Here is a 26,766-nt window from a genome sequence, read left to right as displayed (position 1 = left end):
CTAAGTGTTACCCGGACCCGGTACCAGAGCTGGAGAAGGCTGAGGACGGCAGCGAGGGAACGATCCATGTGCATGGGGTTGGAGGAAGCCCCAGGTATGTATAAAACTTTTATTTCCAATCGTCTCTGGTACACTTTAAATATTAACATTTTAATTTGGGTTGACGTCAAGAATAGTTAGTCCAAGTTTCAGTGGGTGTAGCTTCAAAACTGTATGGGTGGCAGGGATTTGAAAATAGCTACATTTATATTTGGCAGCTTTTAGCTCCACTCACTTTTAGGCATCACAAAAAAATTACATCTTGATTCGAGTTGTCCTCAAGAATATCTGATCCAAGCCGGTGACTGTAGTGGCTTAAAAACTGTATGAATAGCAGTGATTTGAAAAAACAGCTATATTTTGATTGCCTAATTTTAGGTTTGCCCACTTTTGCACACACACACATAATTCACATTGTTAATGTGAGTTGACATCATAAATATTTGGTCAAAGTTTTAGTAACTTGAGCTTCACAACAGTAAAAGCTGCAGCGATTAGAAAATTTTGTGGTCAACTCAAGGGGCACGGAGTGTGTGTGTGTGGGGCGGGGGGGGGGGGGGGGGGGTCACTTATTAAAGCACAAATAACATAATCTGCTAAGGTACAGCACATATTATTTATACTGAAGCTAACACCCCTCTTTGCTGTACCTGTTTTGAGTGCATGTTGTGTAAACTTGTCCATATTGTGGAGCTCTGCACATTTTTGCAAATAGCTAATTCGGGTACAGCCTCTGTCTGAAAGCGCTGCCACTTCCTCATGCTGTATAAAATTAACATAAGTATACTATTTGGCTAGGTGCATTCATGTGCTTCAAAGTTCATTCAAATTTTTAGATTAGGAATTAGTACATAATTTGCATCTGATTTGCTTTCAAGGAATGTATTTAGACACTGTGGGGCTCTGCATGCCTCTGTTGGCTTACATTTCAGTTTGCAGCCTGGAGCGCTGTCACTTGTTTGATAATTTGTTATGGACCAAAAAAGTGTGGAAAGTTTGGTGCCTGAACCCCTAAAACTGTAGGAGGTGTAGTGTATAGAAAATGGGGAGAGGTGGGGCGGCAGAAGGAATTAAAGAAGCACAACAGCCAGCTTGACGTTATTATTATAGATATCTTTTCATGGGGCAGAACTGAAGATATCACACTTTGATACAGTGTAAGGTAGTCAGAATATCTAACATTTTTTGTTTCCCGCCTAGTTTAGGTTCACTCCACTTGAGGACTGCAGTGTTAAACCCCCCTAAAGACCAGGCCATTTTTCTTGAAATTGGCCACTGCAGCTTTAAAGGGGCACAACAACAAAAACCTGTAAAATTTAAAATATGTGCAAACATATGTGCAAACATATACAAATAAGAAGTACATTTTTTCCAGAGTAAAATGAGCCATGAATTACTTTTCTCCTATGTTGCTGTCACTTACAGTATGTAGTTGAAATCTGACAGAAGTGACAGGTTTTGGACTAGTCTATCTCTTTAAAGGGGATTCTCAGATATATATTTATTTTCAGAAGCACTTAGTGAATGGCAGTTGCTCTGTCCAACTGCCAAAAAACTGTGTAGGGAGCAGGGAAGCTGGTCAGCATCATTGCTTAAATCCTTTGTAGGGGAATATCTTTATAAAGAATAAAAGCCTTGCTGAGAATCCCCTATGAAGAGATGGACTAGTCCAACACCTGTCACTTCTGTCAGATTTCTACTGCCTACTGTAAGTGACAGCATTATAGGAGAAAAGTAATTTATGGCTCATTTTACTCTGGAAAAAAATGTACTCAAATTTTACTGCAGGGCCACACAACACAGCACACAAATGATTCCTTCCCCCTTTTCTCACCACCAACAGAGCTCTCTGATGATGGGATCTGATCGCTCCCCCAGTGTTTATTTTATTTTAAATAAATATTTATTTTATTATTTTTTTAATATATATTATTTTATTTATTTATTTTGTCCCTGCTCCCTCCCTCCCCCCGCCAGCCAATCAGCGTGATCATCTGTCATAGGCTTCAGCTTCAGCCTATGACAGCGGATCACTTCCGCACTAACAGAAGGAACAGCCGTGTCACACGGATGTCCCCAGTACAGCGCTGCTGCAGATCGCAGTGCTGTACAGCATAATTAGACGGCGTCTTCACCGTCTAACAGTCTCCACTGGGAGACTGAAGGCGGAATGCGATCTCCTGCTAGCCCCATAGAGAGCCGTTCACGCCAATCGGCGTGGAACGGTCCTGGGGCTGCCGCCATATAGCACTGACATTGTCATTTTAGTACAGTACAGGTTTGCTATAGAGCCTTTTTTTTTTTATTTGAGAAGAGGTGCCTTTGCCCAAAGATTTTCTTGAATAGGGTGGAACTGATTTCTAGCAAAAACCTGCTAGGTCCACATACATTATTTGACCAAACCCTCCACCTGATGCCCAGAGATGCCTTGAACCTGGGATGCTTGCAACATTTCTGGATACAGATGCCAGTAGAAATCAGACAGATGTTCTAACCCTTCCCCAAAGTATCCAAAACTAAACAGTCAGAAAATTCCTCCACTTCCATGTTAATTGCTTATAAACTTAGCTTTGTCTATATTTTCTCTTATAGTTACAGTCATGAAAAAAAAAATCTATAGGATGGATGTGTGTTACCAACAGATGATTCATTGCCCTATCTAATGAGGAACATGCACAAAATGTGAGAGGTTCAATGATCTACTCATGTATAAACTTTTCACACCACTGATCTCAAGCAGTGTTACTCGCATTATATTTTTCTGTGGGTGATGATGAGTCACTGTTTAATTTAGTATTGTTTGAGGGAAAAAAATTTCCTTTTCTGTTACAGTACATATTATTATAGTCCAGTGTTACAAGACAATATTATAACATTTACCCCTTTATGTGAGGCACTGCTGTCCTGCTGCTGTGAGGCACCCCTAATGCAGGTATGACATCTCAAATACCCCTGTACACATATACAGTATATTTGTTGAAACAAAGATTTTGTATAAATTGCTTTATTATTTTTTTATTCCTTGAGGCTACATTCATAGTGGGACGTCGTGGAGCTGCATTATAAAGTCTTATAACGCAGCTTACCGCACTGTAATGATAATCCTATGGGACGTTCACAGTGCGAATGTAAGTGTCGCATTGTAACGTGTAGCGTTGCTGCTGCAGTGCATTACCTCTAAACGCACACGTTACCAGGTACAGGAAAGCATACTTTTCATTGCCTGCATGCTATACTGCACCTACTGTATGAAATGGTAATGCAGTGTTAATGTGCGTTACCACCTTTTTTTGTGTTTTGCGTTGTAATGCTGCGTTGTGACTTTAATGTTGCATTACAACGCAACGCAACGTCCCACTGTGAATAAGCCCTCATGCTTACAATTAATCAAAAATACTTATTCAAGGCAGTTAATATCTGTTAATATCTGTGTGATGCTGGAGGGCCATACTTTCTGACCACCCAGCACAATAAGGCTAAGCAGCTGGACAATGGAAGAGGTTACACAGGTGCCCAGAGTAACTGCAGCTCTGGGCTTCCGATATCGCTACAAATAAAACACAATGGCAGCGCAGTGCGATGTTGCACTGCCTTAGTTCGCACCGTGCTGCCTTAGCGATAGCAAGCATTCAGACAGGTACAAGACAGGACTAGAGATTGGAGCGTAACTAGTAGCAACCGCAGCTCACAGTCACGTCCACAGAAGCAGAGCAAGCAGGCTAGTCACCAGCAAGCATCCACGCAGGCAAGACTACAGGACAGAACGTAACTAATAGCAACTGTAGCCCATAGTTACGTTCCCAGAACTAGAGTAGCAGGAATACTACCAGTTACCAACGTGGTGATGGCAGAATCCAAGCTATTTGGATAATGGACTTCACTGACCCACCACGGATACAGCGAACGTCTATCAAGCATGGAACTAGGCAATACACAATAATAAGAAAAATAACAAATGGCGCAACTAACGGATAAATATATATTAGCAAGTCTGCATATATATTTATCAAGAACTAGCTAAAACACAAGTAATAAGGTCGCATAGAACTATAATAACAGAAATATACAGAGTAACAAGGTGCCCAGCAGACCAGCGTACTGACCGCTATGACGGGCATGGTCTAAAATGGGAGGCAGACTTTTAAGCCGGCATCAGCCAATGTATGCAAGCATGCAAATTTCCACACAGCTGAATGGTAATCACTCATTCCTGAGCTGGTTTGATTACCATTTGCTAGATGGCTGTGAATGCAAAGGACTCCCATAAGAAATACATGCAGTATTATGTAACAACATGCATGCAGGAAATCCAGGGCTATCTGGCCGCAGCTGAGCTACAACAAGCAATTGCAAAATGCACAACCGAATGCAAGCAGATAAGCCAGAACTGTTCGTTTGCAGCTCCACTGCAACGGACAGAATATGCTACAGGAGGGATCCTTACAATCTGTTTTTTTTATTTCTCTTTCATCTCAAGAATGACTATAATGGATTACCTATAACAACAGAAAACATCTTTTGTATCCAACATATGTACCTCCTGGGGTACATGATCTGAGAGAGGAATGAGAAGGATCACTAAACTACCAACCTATTTAGTAACTATTTTTTTTAAAGTGTTACTGCACTTTTGTTTTTCAGCTTTTTGCAGTCCAGGCCATGTATTGATTTTGTGTGGCTATTCATTACTCAGGTGAAGTTTAGGTATAAAACTGAAGTCTTGGCTAGGCATTGCTGTTTTTTACTGGCAGTTCTATTGTATATCTCTCTGTCATTTTGTTAAAGGCAACTAATCCTACTAGTGAAAACCCCCTTTCTGACCTCGAGCGGACAAGTTAATGTATAATGGACATGAACACAGCCTTGTTTATGTTGCCAGTACAATTTTTAAAAATACTCGGTATGGTGCAAAGAATTGACACCAACTGGTGGCCTTTCTAAACTAAGGGGACTAAGGAACCTTCACTTGGTCTATACTATACAAGGAATGGTCTATGTCTGCTGCAGTCTCAGTTATATGTGAATGTTATCTGGTTGATTTCAAATGTCATAGACTCAGAAGAAGCACCAGCGGCACAAAATGGTCATCAGGCTACTTTTGCCTTGCACCCCCCATCACTGTTTGCCTGAAGTCACCAGTATGTATGTTTATCTATAAATATGTGATTTTAAATGCCATGCTCAATTTGATTGATGTATTAAAGCGGACCCAAACCAAACATTTTTTTTAATTACAAATATTTAGTTGCACCACTCTGACACATACAAAGATAAATAAACACTCCTTCAAACCTATGATCATTTCAGTGCATGCTTTTCACCCTTCTCTTTTCATAACTAGGGTTATACAGGTGGCAGCCATTAGCAATTCCTCCATTGCTGGACACCATCTACTCCTCCAGTTTGCCGGATTTTGTCCCGGCAATTTGAAAGGAAGGGAGGGGTTCCTCCAATAAATGTGAAATATTTTATATTTGTCATCATGCAGCTGAAAAAGGGTTGCTATTTATTATTATAATTTAGAAAATCGATTTATTTCTGAAATGTTGTATTTTTAATTTGGGTCCACTTTAATGAAATCCTACCGCAAGCTGATTGGTGGAATAGGTCTGGTGGTAGAATATTTCAAAGGAAATAGATACTTGGCTTAGTTGGCACCTGTTTTTTTCTGCTTGACAAAGAGGGCTGAAGGAGGACTGCCTGAAACAGTGGGCTTTTGCAATATATTTCATCCTGCTTTCTATTGTATGTAGTTTATGTCACATAAATAGTGTTTTGCATATAAGGAATTTCCTTGAACCAGCTGTGACTTGCTATTGTGCGTGCTGTACTGTGCTTTGAACTAGTTATGTTTCTATGGTCCCCACTATTTTCTGTTTTGTACTGTGTACAGTACCAATAAGAATAATAGAACCATATAAATAGAAAAACAATAATCATAATAAAATTACATTAACCCATTCGCGTTCCGTCGTTTTCACTTGAGCAATGTTCACCTCCTATTCATTAGCCTATAACTTTATCACTACTTATCACAATGAACTGATCTATATCTTGTTTTTTCCACCACCAATTAGGCTTTCTTTGGGGGGTACATTTTGCTAAGAGCCACTTTACTGTAAATGCATTTTAACAGGAAAAATAAGAAGAACGGAAAAATCATTATTTCTCAGTGTTCAGCCATTATAGTTTTAAAATAATACATGCCTCCATAATTAAAACTCACATATTGTATTTGCCCATATGTCCCGGTTATTACACCATTAAAAGTATGTCCCTATCACAATGTATGGCGACAATATTTTATTTGGAAATAAAGGTGCATTTTTTCCATTTTGCATCTATCACTATTTACAAGTTTAAAACAAAAAAATATAGAAATATTTCATCTTTACATTGATATTTAAAAAGTTTAGACCCTTAGGTAAATATTTACATGTTTTTTTTTTATTGTAATGGTTTTTTTTTTAATATTAAACATTTTATTTGGGTATTTTTGGGAGGGTGGGATGTAAAGTATAGTTTTATAATGTAATTGTGTGTTGTTTTTAATTTTTTTTAATTTTAGTTGTAGTTTTACTTTTTGGCCACAAGATGGCGGCCATGAGTTTGTTTACATGACGTCCCTCTAAGCGTAACACACGCTTAGAGTGACGCATCGGGGAGGGAACGGCCAGAAAAAGCACAGCTTCCGAGAGAAGCTGTCGCTTTTTCAGCGGGGGAGAGGAATCAGTGATCGGGCACCATAGCCCGATACATTGATTCTGTGGCTACCGAATCCGCGGCCGGGAGTGCGCGTGCACACGCGCGATCGGCCGCGGGAGTGCGCAGTAGCGCGCATGGTTCCTGGACGTAGTTTCTACGTCCAGGAACCAAAATAGGTTAATCATTACATTCATTAGCAATCTGCTGAATAATACCTTGTGATCCAAAAATAATAGCATAAAACTATTCAAAGACATTGTATTGTGACACCCCTGACTGCAATATATTAGAGGCTGAACACTTTGTAACCTACAATACTGATCTTTAGAGCTGGTCAGTGAGATGATGATAACATTAAGTGCATAGAGATTTTTTTGTTAATTTTATGCTAAGTTATGCAGCTTAGAATTTGAGCAATCAAATGTAGAAGCTGATGATTTTAAACAACTCATATTATTAGCATCTCATTGACCATTCAAATTGATTCCTTAAAACAAATGGTGATTCAGGCCATCCCATTCACAACACATTCAAAAAGCTCATATTGACTCCCTCTAGGACAGTTGTTGGAGCCCACTAAAATTATTCTACCCTTGTAGACCAAACATGTAGCTACATCTACTAGATAATAGCACAGCCAAAACCATAATTTTACAAAGTGACTTATAAGGCCTGGAAACTGCAGTTTCAGCTATTTTTGGCTTTCATCTGTGCAAGGTATGCAATGTTACTCTATAAATAGGAATTGTAGAAGTAATGACTTTAAATTATGGAGAGCTTCCATTTTACTAAATTCTACACCGGGGTTGTACTAAACTTTATTGTAAAATAAAAAGATTATAGAATCAGCAATAATACCATGCAACATGCACCACCAGTGTTCATCTTGAATTTGCATTGTATAGAAAGCATTTTACACCTTTCAAAAAGTTAAAACATTCCAATAAATCATTAAATATGACTTATTGGAATGCTACAGCATACAACGACATAAATTTAGCATGTGTATGAAGCATAGGTCAACCCCAAGTCCTGTGAATAAAATAAGCATTAGCATATTTTCAAAGAAAGCATCTAAAATTGACATTTTATTCATTCTGCCTTGGATATATATAATCAAATTTTCTGACCACTGAGCTTTTCTCTGCAAAACTATTTTGTCTCTATCACTCCTTCTTATCAATGTCAGTACTATGTCAATTACACAACCCCACGACTGAGTTGCAATGTGTCCTGACTGTACGAAGTGTCTAGACACTGGTTATTAATATGCAGACCACTAAGTAAAATGATAAAATTGAGACTTTTGTTTAAGATTGGCTTACTGACATTGAAATCCTTGCACAATCTGGGCCCTAGATACCTGAAGGACTTGTTGCAACTGCATATCATCCCCACCCCCCAATCTAAGATCAAAAGGATATAACATCTTGGTCCACCTCAAAACCTTTGGAGACAGAGCCTTCTGTCATGCTGCCCCTACGCTTTGGAACTCTCTGTCGCACCCAATCAGGGGAGCTCCATCGCTGGAAGCATTTAAGTCCAAATTGAAAACCCACCTTCAGTCTGGCAATTATGAACACCTGACTATGGCCTCTGTAACACAGTCCAGCTTGCAATTCTGTATTTTTTTCTCAAACTCAGCGCACGTATAATCTCAACTATTCGCGTAACAGCTTATTTGCCGCACACTTGAGCTAAGAGGTGCTTTCATCATAGTTTGTAATGCAGTATACCTTTTTCTAAAGCTAATTAATCTTTATTTATACCTTTATAGCGCAGTGAAAAGAACGCCTCCCCCATCCCTTCACTTAAAATATCATAGCCTTGGCCTCGCTATAATATAGTATATCCATCTCCATTCCTCCATCTAACATACTCCTCACTCCTACACATTCCCACACACATCTACTGCATTCATCACACCACAACCGTCTCCACTATTCTACAACATATCCATCTCTCCTCTCTCATCTAACATCCTTTGCACTTGTACCTTCAACTCCCACTCACATCTACCACATTCATCACTCGTTCCCTGTGTTATACGTGCCTCCCCCCATCTCTATCAAGGGTATACCTCAGATCACTATGATCAATTAATTAAACCCTGCCCCTCTAAGTGGACTCCTCTAAATTTTCAACCAGATGGTTCCACAAGTTTTCCCCACAATCATACAATGTGTTCATCTTGTTAATCCATTCAATCAATGTTGGTGGAGTAGAGTCTTTCCAGCCCAAAGCTATCATAGATTTGGCTACAACTGTTCCAATTTCTTTTATAAGACAGCAACCTATGCCGTCATATCTATCAGCAAAACTAAGTATAGCTTCCGATGCGGTTAGCTTAAAACAACCTTTCAACAAGGTACTTGAAAAATCTATTATTTCCTGCTAAAAAGGTTTAATAACAGGGCAGGACCACCACATGTGCGTAGCTGTACCCCCTCCCTGGCCACATCTCCAACATTTAGCCCCACTCTGAAAATATTGACAACGTATAGGTGTTAAGTACCATCTAGTGATAGCCTTGAACTGGACAAGCTGTAGCCCAGGATCCTGGACTTTCCAATTGTTTAACCAAATTGTGGGTCATTTTTCTTTAAGCAAAGGATCAAGCTCCCACTCCCATTTGGTACAGTAGGAAGGGGGTGGAAGAGTGCAACATTCCGTATATCTCACAAAGTCATAAAGCTTTGACAGTTTTTTTTCCAGGTCTATAAATTTTCCCTGGAATCCATGTAAAAACAGTATCAAAGTTACACTCCTCCCCCTCCAACCATGGCCGTACGTTTGATGGGTTTTTAGATGTAAAGGACCCCGAGAGTTCCCTCTTTAAGTCCAGCATCCTGGCCAGCTGTACACTCAAATAGTAACGCCTAATGTCTGGTGCTGCTAATCCCCCCGCCTCTCTATCCCTTGTAAGAAGCTTATAATTAAGCCTGCGTTTGCAGTTACGCCAGATAAAATGTTGAAAGATCTGTTCCCAATTTCTCAGCCATGCACTGGGAAGGGTCACAGGAATACTCCGTATCAAAAATAGCAATTTTGGAAGTATCATCATTTTAATATGTCTATTAAACATTAAAACATGGTCGATCCCATGTTTGAAGTGTCTTTTTACAATCTTTCATAATTGGGGGAAAATTGGCATTGAAAAGACTTGCAGGGTCGTTAGTAAGCTTGATGCCCAAATATTTTGTCTCTCGATTGTTCCACCTGAAATCGTTATACTGTTTAATAGCAATTTCCGTTTGACGAGAACAACCTATGTTCAGTATTGTTGTTTTATCTCTATTTAATTTAAAGTTAGAGACCTTAGTAAAATTTTCAAAAAGGATCTGGCAATTCAACAAGGATTCAATGGGTTTGGTTAGTACGAGTAATAGGTCATCTGCATATGCCAGAGTTTTAGTTTCTTCTTTTTTAGTTTTGATTCCTTTTATACCCATATCTTGTTGACTGGCCTGTACTAAAGGTTCAATACTACCAGGGGGACAGTGGGCATCCTTGCCTAACTCCGTTATTTATCTGAAATAAGTTGGATATAAGGCCATTGACTTTCACCCCTGCGCTTTGATTAATATAGAGCTTTGTGATTCTGTCAATAAATTTTTTGCCCAGGCCCAACTTTTCTAATGTTATAAATATAAAATCTCTAGATAAACGGTCGAAGGCCTTTTCTGCGTCTATTGCCACCATTACTGACTCCTCTCCCTTTGTTCTGCATAGGTGAATAAGATCTATTGCAGTATAAATATTATCTTGTATCTGTTTATTTTTTCTAAAACCTGCCTGTTGGTTTCCCAGTAACGTCTCTGCTACTGCACTTAGTCTATTTGACAGGATTTTTGCGTAGATCTTAACATCACAATTTATAAGGGATATTGGTCTGAAGTGTGTACATTCCAGACCAGAGTTTCCTTCTTTAGGAATTAAAGTAATTTTCGCTTGGTTAGTTGTATCTGAAAAGACTTTTTCTTCTTTGTTCTTGACTAGATTACAGAAAGGAGGAGCCAGCAATGGGGCAAAGTGTTGGTAAAATTATGCACAAAAGCCGTCTGGGCCCGCGCTTTTCTGTTTTGCAAGTTTAGCCACAGTTTCACAAAACTCCATTTCCGATATTGGTACCTCTATCGATTCCCTTTCTGATGCAGACAGTGAGGGTAGCTCAATATTTCCTAAAAAGCTTTCTCCATTCATAAGATTCGATGTATCTATATTATATAATTTCTCATAAAAGTCGGCAATCCTGTATTGATCTGAGACACAACTATGCGCTTTGAGCCCTATGGGAGAAAAGCGCTTTACAAATATTATTCTATTGTATTGTTTTTTCTGCATACATTCACCTACAAGAGCAGAATTTTGTGTGTTTCCTGTTCTAGCCACATAAAGTCAGACCAGTGGGAGTAAGAACTTCATTTTGTACATTTAGTTTAGGGCTTCTGTTTTCTTTTAAACAAGAGAGTTGAATATATGCAGTAATTTAAGATTTAGAGCAGTCCCCCGAATAAGCCATAATCAGAATTTTTAATAAAAGTCATCCTTTACTTTAGAAATGCTTATTGAAATATGGGAAAATGGTTCCTACACACCTTATCCTAATTTTTGTCTGATGTGTCCCAACGCATTACTTTCCAAATATTTTAATACCATTTTTGCTAAGTTATGGAAACTGTCATCTCACTGTATAAATAGTAAAACTAATTATAGATTATTATGATAATGGATTGGCTTTGTTTGACATGTTATCTCATTTCAATGGCTACACTATTGGAAATCTGTGATAACTAGGTTTGTTCACAGGATATATTACTCTGCCAAGTCAAGTGTTTCAAGAGCTGAGCTACATACACACTTTCACAATGTCTCACACAGGAGATTTGTAGAAAAAAAAATATAACAGAAATGGTGTTAGCCTGAATGTCATCTCCTGGAGTTGACATTATGCCTTTTTTATAGAATTTTATGTCAAAGTGGGATTGTCACCATAAAAATCAAATTTCAACAGCAACTGGTCTGAGTGTATTAAGTGATAAAGATGCTAACCCTGCATTCAAAACTTTTTCTGCTGTTATAGTTTGGAGTTATCACATACTTTAGGAGCACTGGCCCTTTAATTGCCATTGCCACACAGTTGCATGCTGGGGGTCTTTTTATCTATAATATATTCCTCCTCTTCCCTTTATTTCCCCCTCCTTCTACTGACATAATACAGTACACTTCCTAGTATAGACCTCAGTGGGAGTGTCTGAAGACTCTGGGAGGAGGGCAGGTAATTAATACACAATTAGCAAGATGAGAAAAAAAAGAATGAGGGAGGAAATATGTCAGGAGGTCAAAGGTAAGCAATATGGAAACTGTCTAGGATATGATTCTCTGCTTTTTCTTTATATAATTCACAGAAATCATAACGTGGACAGTGCAATACATCTGTTATGTAAGTAGAACTAGAATTTATCTACTTATATATGTGTATTTTATTTTTAGGTGAGCATGGGTGTCACTTGTTCTTTAACCAATTAACCTTCCAGGACGTAAAACTTACGTCCAGGAGGCCATGTGCGCTCCCGCGGCCGATCACGCGTGTGCACATGCACTCGCGGCCCGCGGTTTGTTAGCCAGGCAATCAGTGAATCGGGCTATGGTGCCCGATCACTGATTCCTCTCCCCCGCAGAAAAAGTGGCTCTAGCTTCCCCATGCGTCTCTCTAAGCGTACATGTTATGCTTAGAGTGACGTCACGTAAACAAACTCATGGCTGCCATCTTGTGGCCAAAAAGTAAAACTACACCTAAATGTAAAAAAATAATAAATTACACATATATTTACATTTAAAAATTACAATTTACATCCCACCCTCCCAAAAATACCCACATAAAATGTTTTAATAAAAAAAAAAAATTACAATAAAAAAAAACAACCCGTAAATATTTACCTAAGGGTCTAAAGTTTTTAAATATCAATGTAAAGATGAAATATTTATATTTTTTAAAAATTATAAGCTTGTAAATAATGATGGATGCAAAACGGAAAAAAATGCACTTTTATTTCCAAGTAAAATATTGTCGCCATACATTGTGATAGGGACAGAATTTAAACGGTGAAATAACCGTGACAAATGGGTAAACACAATACATTGGTTTTAATTATGGAGGCATGTGTTATTTTGAAACTATAATGGCCGAAAACTGAGAAATAATGAATTTTTTACGTTTTTTTCTTATTCTTCCTGTTAAAATGCATTTACAGTAAAGTGGCTCTTTGCAAAATGTACCCCCCAAAGAAAGCCTAATTGGTGGCGGAAAACACAAGATATAGATCAGTTAATTGTGATAAGTAGTGATAAAGTTATAGGCTAATCAATGGGAGGTAAACATTGCTCAGATGCATAAAGTGAAAACGACTGAATGTGAAGTGGTTAAATTCGAACTCCAGGGTGTGAGAACTAGATTTGAATAGTATGACTTTTTTTGGGTCTTTATTTCTGTGTAGTCCAATGAGAGGGATTTTTCCTCTATTTTTGTTCATGCCTGGGACCTCTGTGGCTTTAATATGAGTCCTGACAGTCAGACAAAAAATTGCAAAAGAATATCCAAGCAGCTTGGGGAGACAAGAATCACCAGGAAAGTAGAGGGGACTAAAAGAGACCAAAAAGCCCTCATACTAAAAAGCAAGGCTCAGTGTAATTTGCCTTGTTAAAACAAAAGATATTTGCGACATTTCAACTTTAAGTGAGAAACTGTGGTTTCCCACAATGCATCACTACTGCATATGCAAATTATCTCTTTATGCCCCAGAAGTCTGGCTTACATCTAGAACTACTAGTGTATAGAGCTTATACATTTTACAAAGTGCATGTTGGGATGATGTGGCCCTGTAAAATGTATAAGCTATAGGCTTGCTATGCACCAGCGGTTCTTGATGTAAGCCCTGCTTAAGTTGTATAATATTCAGTTGTAATGCATTATGGGAAACCACAGTAGCTCATTTAAAGCTAAAATATCACAAATACCTTCTGTTTTAAAAAGGCAAATTACAAAAAACACTTGCATGAACAGAACAAAAATCCTTAGGTGGAAAGTGCCACGACAGGGGCTTGGTTTTTAAGCCTACTGCTATTGGTTACACTGGGTTGTTAGTACAGCGCATGGATGAGGGGGGGGGGGGGGGGGAGTGAAGGGTATGAGCACTAATTAGGTGTTGGGATAGACTGGAAAGACTAACTGCAGGAAACAAGCACAATGCAGATACTTAGGTAATGCAAATTATGGGGAGGGGAGTATAGGCACACTAATTGAAGAGTGTGAACATCCATCTACTCTGGGAAGAGGGTAAGAAGCGCATTAGCTTCATTGGGTACAATAAAAGCTGTATACAAGAAGGATTGGTTAGAGGAGCCTTAAGTATAAGTGGAGGATAGAGGAGAACTCAAGAAAATGAATTGGTGTTTGGGGGGGATTGCTGAATGGCATTGCATCAGCTCAACAGGGGAATCCATAGACTGACTGCAATGCAGAACTATTGTGTATACAGGTGCATTTCAATAAATAAGACTATCATCAAAAAGTTAATGGGCTTGATTCACAAAGCGGTGCAAAGTGTTTGCACGCCTGTGAAAAGCCCTTTATCACGCCTAAACTCAGTTTAGGCGTGATAAGAAGAAACTCGCGCGATCTCCCGCACGCAAAGTTTTGCGCGCGTAGCGCACCGCGCTGTGCGCGCAGTGTACCGTGCTTCGCGCGCAGCGTCCATTGAGCCCTATGGGACTTTGCGCGCGGGAGCTTCGCGCGAAGAGCAGCACAAATCGGTGATAACTCAGCTTTGCACGGCTTATCACGCCTAAAGTCTTTTAGGCGTGATAACTGAGTTATCACCGCTTTGTGAATCAAGCCCAATATATTTCAGTAATTCAATTCAAAAAGTGAAACCCGTATACTGTATTATATATATTCATTACACACAGATCTATTTCAAGTATTTTTTTTTAAATTTTCTTTTTGCTGATTATAGTGAAGACCCAGAATTCAGTATCTCATGCCTTATCGGAGTTAATGTGCCTTATCAGAGTTAACATGCCTTATCAGAGTAGCATAGCGAGCGCTACAAACTTATCCCTGCTAATTGGCAATGACGAGAGCTCCACTTGTCCTGCCCTGAGCCCCTGTGGGTCCAATCACTTTAAAGGACATTATCCCTGCATTTTTATTGGCCCAATAGGCTGCCTGTCACATTTCTTGTAAATTGACAGGCAGCCTATTGGGCCAATCAAAGTGCAGGGATAATGTCCTTTAAAGTGATTGTACCCGCATGGGCTCAGGGCAAGATAAGTGGAGCTCTCATCATTGCCAATTAGCAGGCATAAGTTTGTAGCGCTCGCTATGCTACTCTGATAAGGCATGTTAACTATGACAAGGCACGTTAAGTCTGATAGGGCATGTTAACTTTGATAAGGCACACTGGGCCTGATGCAATTGTCAGACTCGCCAGTGTTAAACGCTGGTGAGTCCGATAATCAGGCGACTATAAAGTCGCCTGATGCAATTGCATTTAGCCCTAGGCAGGGTGCTAAAAGAACTCGCTTGGGCGATATTATCGCCCAGCAAGTTCCTTACACCCTATCCTATTACACTTTGCATGCCTCCAGGAAGCGATGCTTCCCAGCAGCCATGAGCGTTAGCTTAGACCTGCAAAAAGCAGGTCTAAACATGCTAACGCACGACATCGCCACTGCATCTGGGGGTCTCCTTTAATAAGGAGACCCCCAGAGCTCCCCGCCGGCCGCCGCTCGTCTCCGCAACCCCCCACAAAGTTACAAAGCTACAAATTGCTTAAATTCCTTACCGCCGCTTTACACCCGTTGGCCGCCGCATCTCTCCCCAAGTCCCCGCTGTGTAATTACAGTGTACGAGTTACTGTAATTACACTCACTAATAACAGAGTCCCGGCAAAGCATCTTTGAATCAGCCGCCGGGGCTCCCCATTGGTTCACAGGCTGAGCCATTTTCATTGGTCCAGCCTGTGAACCAATGGGGAGCCCCGGCGGCTGATTCAAAGATGCTTTGCCGGGACTCTGTTATTAGTGAGTGTAATTACAGTAACTCATACACTGTAATTACACAGCAGGGACTTGCGGCAAGATGTGGCGGCCGACGGGTGTAAAGCGGCGGTAAGGAATTTAAGCAATTTGAAGCTTTGTAACTTTGTGAGGGGTTGCGGAGACAAGCGGCGGCCGGCGGGGAGCTCTGGGGGTCTCCTTATTAAAGGAGACCCCCAGATGCAGCGGCGGAAGATGGCGGCGGATGTTCGGCAGGTTGTGCGCATGTGTGGGGAGCGAGGCTGTGGTGCTGATGGACAGCACCACAGGGTAAACCTCGCTCCCCATCGCCCAGTAATAGGGAGCATCGCTCAGGCTTTCGCCTGAGTAATGCTCCCTAACGATCGGCCATCGCACGAGTGAAACTGGCAATAGGATTTGCCGGTAATCCTTGTGCGATGGCAAGGTGATAAGTAGCTCGCATCTGCAAGCTACTTATCACCTGGAATAGCATCAGGCCCACTATGTGTTACAGTGAATCAACCCCATAGGACCTTATTCCATTCACTTGTTCTCCTAAGTTTGCTCCTAGGAGATAATTTGTAACTTTAAAGGGAACCTTAACCATGGAAAAAACAAAAAGTTTTACTTACCTGGGGCTTCCCCAAGCCCCCTGCAGCCATCCTGTGCCCTCACCGATCCTCGAGTGTCCTCCGGTTCCCGCTGCGGGTTAGTTTCATTTTTGGTTGACTGAGAGTCGGCCCCCGGCAACGTACATTCTTCTTCGTCTTCCCGCCATCAATCGCATTATAAAAAGGTGTGACAATGTCACCTGGGATAAATAATTACTTGCATATGGTCATGGTGTCTCATTCTGCTCAGATAATTAATCCAAAACACTTGCAAAGGTGTCCTGAGTCTTTAAACGATACCATGCCAGGCTTGTCTGGTTACCTGCTATAAGTCAGGCTGTATGCCCATATGACTGACCTATAGCCCAGCCCTAACTCCTGCCTAATACAAACTACAATACCCTACAGGCAGATGTAGCATAAAAACTGACAGACAGCAATCACCAAACACAGCAATGCAAACACAGTATACTTAATAGTCACCTGAGGTCTACTGTATAGACTGAGGCAGTCCAGATGATGGTAAGATAGCAGGCTGAGGCTGAAGTATAATCACTAGACAGATGTGTGGTCAATAACAGGCCAGAGTCAGTCCAGGCAGAGTTCATGAAAGTCCTTTTACAAGCAGGGGTCGATCCAAGCGGCAGTCAGGGGAATCCAGGTACTAGCTGAGTCAGCAACGGGTAATCCAATAGAGAAGCATGGTAAGGTACAGGCAGAGGTCGGCAACAATAAGGCAATCTGAAAGAAGCTTAGTCAAGAGACAGACACAAGTCGGCAGCAAGACAGGAAACTTGGTGTGAGCGCAGTCTCAGCAACAAGCCCAGCATAGGCTATCACGGGCGATGACAGAGGGTGCTCACCTTACATTTATACAAGGACTAACCAATCAGAAAGTAAAGGAATCCAAAGTAACCAATCAACAGAGAGTGTGTCAGCAGGGAGGCTGACACGCAATGCACACACATGGTTAATGTTTCCAGCGGCAAAGCGCGTACTGAGAGCGCGTCCGCCGCTTATCCAATGGGAGCTGAGTGCCATGCACTCCAGTGACGTCAGCAACAGGCTGAGACCCAGAGGCTTGTGCCTCAGCGTGGGTCTCGGCGTTGGGTGGCCACCGGATTTTACAGTACCCCCTCCATTAGGAGTGGACTCTGGACACTCCAACCTGGGTTTCCCAGAATTTTTCTCATAAAATTCCCTAATAGCTAACTCAGCAGGAACCCAAGATGTTTCTTTTGGTCCATATCCCTACCAGTCAATTAAATATTGCAAAGAATTTCTTACAATACGAGAGTCAAGAATTTTCTCTAACTCAAATTCTTGTTGACCATCAACTTCCACGGGTGAAGGGGGTGACTCTGAAGTCTGGTAATTCGCAGCAGACTTCAACAGTGAAACATGAAAAGAATGAACACCTCTAATGGATCTGGGCAATTTAACCCTATAAGTTACTCAGTTAATATTTTCTATGACTGGATATGGACCAATGAACTTGGGTTCCAGCCTAAATTCATCTTCAGCAGTTCGGTGCATATCAGAGAACAATTTCTGGGTATTTATAGCATTCCTGATATTTTCCTGTACTTGTTTCCAAATTTGGTAGCACTTCGAGGACCATTCTTCTAACTCAGGAAGATTGGAAATACCAGAAAGTGAATTGAACTTAGGGTTAGAGCCATAGATGACCTGAAAAGGAGACATCTTGGTGGAGCTATTAACCTGATTGTTCATAGCGAATTCAGCAAATGGTAAAAACTGAACCCAATCTTCCTAACAATCTGAAACAAAACACCTCAAATACTGTTCCAATGACTGATTCATTCTCTCAGTTTGTCCATTAGATTCAGGATGAAACCCAGAAGAAAATTATAAAGATACTCCCAGTTTATCACAAAAAGCATGCCAAAACTGAGAGACAAATTGCACCCCTCTGTCAGAAACAATGTCTTCAGGAAAACCATGGATTTCAAAAATATTTTCCACAAAAATCTGAGCCAATTCCTTAGCTGAAGGCAGCTTAGGAAGAAGTACAAAGTGTGACATCTTACTAAACCTATCCACCACTACCCAAATGACAGTTTTACCCTGCGAAACTGGAAAATCGACCACGAAATCCATGGAAATATGAGACCATGGTTTCTCAGGAATAGGCAAAGGCAAGAGGGTTCCCTGAGGTGCTGTTCGTACTACTTTACTTTGAGCACAAACAGAGCATGATTTCACAAAAGATTCAACATCTTTGCTAAGAGATGGCCACCAAACATTTCTCCTGAGAAGCTCAATAGTTTTTTTTAACCCCAGGATGGCCTGCTGATTTATCTGCAGGAAATACCTCCTCTCGCAGATCACCTGGGATAAACAATTTCCCTGGGGGTTTATCTTTGGGTGCCTGATCTTGGACTCTGGACAACTGGTTGGAAAGGTCAGGAGACAATTTACAAGCAGAAATAATACACTTCTTGGGAATTATGGACACAGGATCCATATTGTTATTTCCTTTCAAAAAAATATCTGGACAGTGGACTCATCCAGATTGCTGCTTAATAGAGTCTTGGGATTTAACCCCATTTATGCCGCGCTTGAGGCAAGTGCTGTGAAATCCCTGAATTTCAAGGCGGAGACCCTAAATTTGGTGCAAAAGATTTGGGAAAGGTTTAGGGTCATGCAGAGTATCACTGGCTGTACAAATTATTCTCTGTTATATAATAACATGAGATTACAAGAGTTGAAAGAGCTGGCTTTCCTAAAAATATGGGCCAGGGAGGGGGTTGACTCGCTGTCTCATATTCTTGAGCGGGGGCAAATGTGTCATATGGATACTATTTTCACAAGACTGGGTGCTTCTAAGACTCCATTAATGTGTTATCAATACTCTCAATTGGTACATGCTATAAATCGTCAGAGAGCTGATGTGGATATAAGTTTATCTCCTTCTCCTATATTCAATATGATTAGTCAAACTACGTCTAGAAGTGGATTTATGTCTTATAGTTATGCCTTTTTATTAGCATTCTTTCTTAAAAAATATCCATTGAAATGTTTAGAGGGGTGGCAATGAGATTTGAGTGATATGACTGGGGAGGAATGGGAGGATATACTTCAGACTGTACCTTTAATCTCTACCAATGCTACACAAAAATTATCTCAACTTTCTATAATTCATAAGAGCTGCTTAACTCCCCAAAAATTACCCAGAATGGGCTTGAGGGAAGATCCCTTATGTGCTAGATGCATAAGAGACTATGGGGACCTTCTGCACATGTTATGGAAATGTCCAAAATTGCATAGGTACTGGGGTGAGGTATTTGACACTTTAGACACGGTCACTTGCTCTGCCATTCCAAGACCAACTAAAACCTGTGTTTTTGGTTTATTGGCTGGTCTGAATATGGCAGAACATATGCAATTAATGGTACAAAGTTCCAACTGTTCCAAGCTAGAAAATACTTCTGATGTGGAAACAACCACTCCCTTCCAAGGCTAGTGATTGGTTATTACATATGAATATTTATCTGAAAATGGAAAAATTAATATATGCTCACAGAGGTGCCCCTCAAAAATTTGAGAACATATGGGCTCCATGGTTAGATACCCCTGGTCTTGCTGATTATGATCTGGTAACATTTGGAAATTTAAATTCAATCTAAGCTCTATATATTATGTGACGATTACTATATTGTCTTTAAAAATACCTCTCATCTTCCACAGTCATAATTGAAGCTGAAGCTATATACTTTGTTGGATTTAATAATTGATGTTAGACTATTCTACAGACTGTTGGAAAAGTTAGGAGGTGCACTGCTACACTGCATATATTGTCATATGTTCCTTTTTGTTGAATAAACACGGATTTAAAAAAAAAATATCTGGACAAGGCTTTGGCCTTAATGTTTTTTGACCCAGGCTTATAGGTGATGCGAAAATTAAACCTAGAGAAAAGCAATGCCCAAGGAGCTTGCCGTGATTTCAACCGCTTAGCATTTTCAATGTATTCAAGATTCTTATGATCAGTGTAAATTGTCACAGGATTCTCTGCACCTTCCAACAAATGTCTCCATTCTTCTAGAGCTAATTTAATAGCTAATAACTATCTATTCCCTATATCATAGTTTTTCTCCACATGAGAGAATTTGCGAGAGAAAAACACACAAGGATGTAGCCGCTCAGGACTACCAGAAAACTGAGACAAGACAGCTCCAACTCCTACCTCAGATGCGTCCACCTCCACAACAAAAGATTTTTTTATATTTGGGTGGACCAAAATGGGAGCAGAACAGAAAGCCGGTTTCAATCCTTTAAAAGCCGCAACAGCATTAAGACTCTAATTTGATGGGTCAGCCCCTTTTTTGTGAGATCTGTAAGCGGAGCCACTTTACTAGAGAAATTACTGATAAAGGCTTTAAGGCTGTTTGGCTGAGGCCAGTCTAATACAGCTTTAACTTTTTCTTGGTCCATTGTCAATCCTGTATCAGAGATTATAGACCCCAAGAATGTGACTTGATTCACTTCAAATAAGCATTTTTCTAGCTTGGAATACAATCGGTTTTCCAGCAATTTTGTTAATACTTTCTTTACATGGTCATGATGTTCAGACAAGGAGGAAGAAAAGATTAATTATATCATTGAGATATACCACCATAAATTTACCAAGGAACTCACAAAATATATCATTAAAGGATAACCGAAGTGACATGTGACATGATGTGATATATACATGTGTATGTACAGTGCCTAGCACACAAATAACTATGCTGTGTTCCTTTTTTTCTTTCTCTGTCTGAAAGAGTTAAATATCAGGTATGTAAGTGGCTTACTCAGTCCTGACTGAGACAGGAAGGGACTACAGTATGGCCCTCACTGAGTGGATTGCAAGCAGAAATTCACAAGGGGTGAACTGAAGCTGGAGTCAGTGCTTCAAAGGCCACCATACACAGACCTATCTGGGATATAGGCTACATCTCTTGCATTCATCATATCAAGGCACTCTTGGACCAGAGACTACATTACTTGGGCTAAGGAGAAACGGACTGAGCTGTTGATTAGTGGTCCAAAGTCACTTTTCAAATTAAAGTAAATTTTGCATTTCATGTGAGCCAACATATGCTTCTCAATTCAGGTTCCCTTTAGGCTTTGGGGTTTCCTTTAGCAGTGTACAGGATTTGATACTGAGATCACTCCATTAATAAAGTTCTGTTTCAGGCACTCTGAAGGTCAGGGGCGTAGCTAGAAATGACTGGGCCCCATAGCAATTTTTTTGTATGCCCCCCCCCCCACGACCTTCTAACCAAATGCACCTCTCGGACCTCCCACCCAAACATTGCTCCAGAACCCTCCACCCCAACATTCCCACACCCCTCCAAGTCACCAGAAAATAATCGCAATGTGGGGGGCATTCACCAGAAAATAATCGCTATGTGGGGAGCATTCACCAGAAAAAAATCGCTATGTGGGGAGCATTCACCAGAAAATAATTGCTATGTGGGGAGCATTCACCAAAAAATAATCGCTATGTGGAGAGCATTCACCAGAAAAAAATCTCTATGTGGGGAGCATTCACCAGAAAATATTTGTTATGTTTTCTGCATGGTGTAATTACCATGCAGCCAAAAAACATGGTATATCGCGGCAACCCTAGGTGTGAGCTTACCTGTGGTCTGGCTGGCAGTGGGTGGGGTGGATGATGACGCTGTCGTCTCCTCTGACTCACAGGCAACTGGGTTGGGTGGGTGATGGTGTTGCTGTCCCCTCTGGATGTCTCTCTCCACCACAGTCCTGACGACAGAAAATAATTGTTATGTGGGGAGCATTCACCAGAAAATAATCGCTATGTGGGGAGCAGTCACCAGAAAATAATCGCTATGTGCGCAGCATTCACCAGAAAATAATCGTTATGTGGAGAGCATTCACCAGAAAATAATCGCTATGTGGAGAGCATTCACCAGAAAATAATCGCTATGTGGAGAGCATTCACCAGAAAATAATCGCTATTTAGAGAGCATTCACCAGAAAATAATCGCTATGTGGAGAGCATTCACCAGAAAGCAATCGCTATGTCCGCAGCATTCACCAGAAAATAATCGCTATGTCCGCAGCATTCACCAGAAAATAATCGCTATGTGCTCAGCATTCAGCAGAAAATAATCGGTATGTGCGCAGTATTCACCAGAAAATAATCATTATGTGGGGAGCATTCACCAGATAATAATCGCTATGTGTGCAGTATTCACCAGAAAATAATCGCTGTGTGGGTAGCATTCACCAGAAAATAATAAAAACCTGTAAAAAAAAATAATTCCCCCATTCCCCCCACAGCAGCCAGCACCTCTTTCTCCCCCATCCCCCCCCCCCCCCCACAGCAGCCAGCAACTCTCTCTCCCCCACCCACCCCAAAGCAGCCAGCACCTCTCTCTCCCCCATTCCCCCCCCCCCCCCCCAGCAGCCAGCACCTCTCTCCCCCCCCCCCCCCCCAGCAGCCAGCACCTCTCTCTCCCCCATTCCCCCCACAGCAGCCAGCACCTCTCTCTCCCCCATCCCCCCCCCCACAGCAGCCAGCAACTCTCTCTTCCCCATCCCCCCCCCCCACACAGCAGCCAGCACCTCTCTCTCCCCCATCCCCTCCCCCACAGCAGCCAGCACCTCTCTCTCCCCCATCCCCTCCCCCCACAGCAGCCAGCACCTCTCTCTCCCCCACCCACCCCCCTCACAGCTGCAAGCACCAGGTAAGATCATGGCCGCCGGCCGGGGCCAGGTATGGGTGGTGGTTGGCAGCAGCCAGCAAGTCCCCTGGCCCCCATTCCCCAGCCCCCACCCACCTCCGTCCACAGCAGCCAGGGCCCCGGCCCCCACCTCCGTCCACAGCAGCCAGGGCCCCCACTCCCGAGCCCCCACCCACCCACCTCCGTCCACAGCAGCCAGGGCCCCCATTCCCCACCCACCTCCGTCCACAGCAGCCAGGGCCCCCATTCCCAAGCCCCCACCCACCTCCATCCACAGCAGCCAGGGCCCCCATTCCCCACCCACACACCTCCGTCCACAGCAGCCAGGGCCCCCATTCTCCACCCACCCACCTCCATCCACAGCAGCCAGGGCCCCCATTCCCCACCCACACACCTCCGTCCACAGCAGCCAGGGCCCCCATTCCCCAGCCCCCACCCACCTCCATCCACAGCAGCCAGGGCCCCCATTCCCCACCCACACACCTCCGTCCACAGCAGCCAGGGCCCCCATTCCCCAGCCCCCACCCATCCACCTCCGTCCACAGCAGCCAGCAGCACCACCAGCCAGGCACACACTTACAATGGTGCAGGCTGCTTGCGTGGGGTCGGGTCGCTCCACTGCAGTCAAGTGACGCACAGCCAGGGCAGCTCCTCTCCACTGCTCCGGCTCCCCTCCAGACTCCAGACACAGTCGCACTCCTGCGGCGCAGACAGGGGATAGTAGGCACTGTCTGCAGACGGTCCGGTCCGCTCCGCTCCCTCCTCGCACGCACATCACTCACTGCTCCCTGGCTGGCCGGGCCCGGAAGCCGGAGTACGCCCCTGGCTGGAACTATAGATTAACTATCGGGTCCCGGCCGCCAGGGAGTATCAATGCGCCGCCCCCCATTTAGTCCGTCCCCCTCCTCACCAGCCACCTTATCAGAGGAGGGGGGCTGGGGGGGGGGCCTGGGAGGCCCACTGTTTTAAAATTATCGGTAGGGGGGCCGGTGGGAATGCGCCGGACGGCATTAAAAAAAAAAAAAGTCCTCTTCATGTGCGTGCCCCTGTGGCTTAGGGCTGCCGCAGGGCCCCATAGCAACACTATGGTTGCTATACTTATTGCTACGCCCCTGCTGAAGGTCACAGCACAATATGTTCCAGCAATGCAGTAACACTACCATGCGTTGCAACTTTCCAGTGTCTTTAATGGTGTATTCCAGCATTCCAGTCTCTACTGTAGCATTAGTAGCAGATGGTGTTATCTCACTTACTCTATTATTATTATTATTATTATTATTATTATTATTATTAGTCACCTGCTCCAAAGAATTTCTGTGATCCTCCGTTATTTTCTTTCGTAGTTGTTTCCTGTTTTTATTACACAATACTTTTACTCTTACAGTCTTTTTAATGCAGGACATGGTATGAGTTCGGGAAATCCCCCTTGGGTGAAACAGCCACTTACACAGCCACACTTACAGTATAACTGGATTACATTGCATAAACTAAATTACGATTTTTCGCCAATGCTTCAAACACTGCTTATTATAAGCAGCACATGTATATTGAAGACGCAACTAACGGTACAGTGCGTAGTTTGATAAATGACAGGATCCAGTGGAAAGTGACATTGCTGACAAGCAGGATTTTTTTTCCTTTGGGAAGAAGAATGCTGTTTTGTTGCTTCCATCAGTCTTATCCAGCCTCCTATTACAAGGGCTGCTGAGCCATCTCTGGCTGCCTGACAGTAACTGAGAAACCTCCTACTCAGCATTTCACTGGTGGCTGTGTGTGTGTCTGTAGCACTACCACATTGCTACACTCACGACTACAAACAAGTGCGGCTTTGAGGTGGTTGTGGCCCATAAAACTGCTAAAACTTCCCCATTTATGTAAAGTAAAAAGGTCCACCTACTTAACTAGGCAGCCATTCACAGGTACAGGTCTAACCGATCCTGAAAGCTGCTGGCATTCAACTGTGCTGTAGGTCATTGAGCAACAGCAGTCCACGGACAGCTAAACCTTTCCATCGTGTAATGAGCCCCACTAAGGAACATCTAATGATGTGGGTAGCCCAGTGTTCTCAGTACACTGCAGAAATGTGTCAGCACTATAAATAAAGAATTCCCCAGGGAGCATGCACAAGTTTTTTCTTTTCTCTATCAAAAACAATTGCATAGAATTTTTTAACAACAGAAAATGTTATTGCAAGAGAATGGGGGTGACATACAAAGACAGATATTGAAATAAGCTTCACTCTGGTCCCCTCCCCCCTTCATCCCCCCACATCTACTTATCCACTGAGGAATTTAAAAACATAGAATTAAAACATAGGAGCTGTGTGCACAAATGCATGTCTAAAGTGACCTCAATAAACCATGCCTGCCTTCCCCTGCATTTCTCCTTTAGTAAATCAACTCCAGTGTGTTTCCAACAGCCAACATTTCCAACGTTTCCAACATTATTTATTGCCCCATGATAAAAATACATTCTTTTGACCAATCAGATATTCTGCTAGATCTCCTTTGGTAGTAGTACTATATTGCTTCTGCCAGTCTCCCTAGGCAGTAGTACTATATTGCTTCTGTCAGTTTCCTTTGGCAGTAGTACTACATTGCTTCTGTCAGTCTCCAATGGTAGTAGTACTACATTCCTTCTGTAGTAGTACATTGCTTCTGTCAGTCACCATTGGTAGTAGTACAACATTGCTTCTACCTATCTCCTATGGTAGCACTACATTGCTTCTGTCAGTTTCCTTTGGTAGTAGTACTACACTGCTGATGTCAGTCTCCTTCGGCAGTAGTACTATATTGCTTCTGTCAGTTTCCTTTGGTAGGAGTGCTACATTGCTAATGTCAGTCTCCTGGTAGTAGTACTACATTGCTGCTGTCAGTTTCCTTTGGTAGTAGTACTACATTGCTGCTGTCAGTCTCCTTCGGCAGTAGTACTATATTGCTTCTGTCAGTTTCCTTTGGTAGGAGTGCTAGATTGCTAATGTCAGTCCCCTGGTAGTAGTACTACATTGCTGATGTCAGTCTCCTGGTAGTAGCACTACATTGCTGCTGTCAGTTTCCTTTGGTAGTCGTACTACATTGCTGATGTCAGTCTCCTTTGGTAGTAGCACTATTGCTTCTGTCAGTTTCCTTTGGCAGTAGTACTACATTGCTTCTGTCAGTCTCCGTTGGTAGTAGTACTACATTCCTTCTGTAGTAGTACATTGCTTCTGTCGGTCACCATTGGTAGTAGAACAACATTGCTTCTACCTATCTCCTATGGTAGCACTACATTGCTTCAGTCAATCTTCTGTGGTATTACTACATTGTTACAGCAGATGCTATAAAATACAGTAGTAAGCAGGCTATACAGGTAGTCCCTGGTTAACGAATGAGATAGGGACTGTAGGTTGGTTCGTAACCTGAATCTGTTTTTAAGTTGGAACACTGTGCCATCTCTGTCCCATGTGCCTCCTGTATGCCCCCCTGTGCCTCCAGTGTCCCCCTCTGTGTCACCTATGCCCCCTGTACTTGCTTATACATGTGTAAAAGCCCTTGTTTGTTTGCATTTTTTTTAAATCAATTTGAAAAAAAAATTGATTTTGAAATTTTTTTGCTTGTTCCCACAGAATCCCACAATCCATGCCGTTCGTATTG

The 26,766-nt window shown here is 42.1% G+C and overlaps 1 long non-coding RNA gene across 1 annotated transcript in view; it reads right to left on the bottom strand.

Moving 5' to 3' along the window:
- LOC137544529 (uncharacterized) overlaps positions 1-26,766 on the bottom strand; it is a 133,347-nt gene that overhangs the window by 105,469 nt on the left and 1,112 nt on the right. Inside the window, exon 3 of the long non-coding RNA XR_011025898.1 lies at positions 22,066-22,190. This is a non-coding gene — a long non-coding RNA (uncharacterized lncRNA). The remainder of the gene's footprint in view (positions 1-22,065; positions 22,191-26,766) is intronic.

Source organism: Hyperolius riggenbachi, chromosome 2 (assembly GCF_040937935.1).
Source record: "Hyperolius riggenbachi isolate aHypRig1 chromosome 2, aHypRig1.pri, whole genome shotgun sequence".
NCBI classification, from domain to species: Eukaryota; Metazoa; Chordata; class Amphibia; order Anura; family Hyperoliidae; genus Hyperolius; species Hyperolius riggenbachi.
The sequence above is the reverse complement of the archived record's forward strand: the minus strand, read 5'-3'. Positions and strand labels throughout refer to the sequence as shown.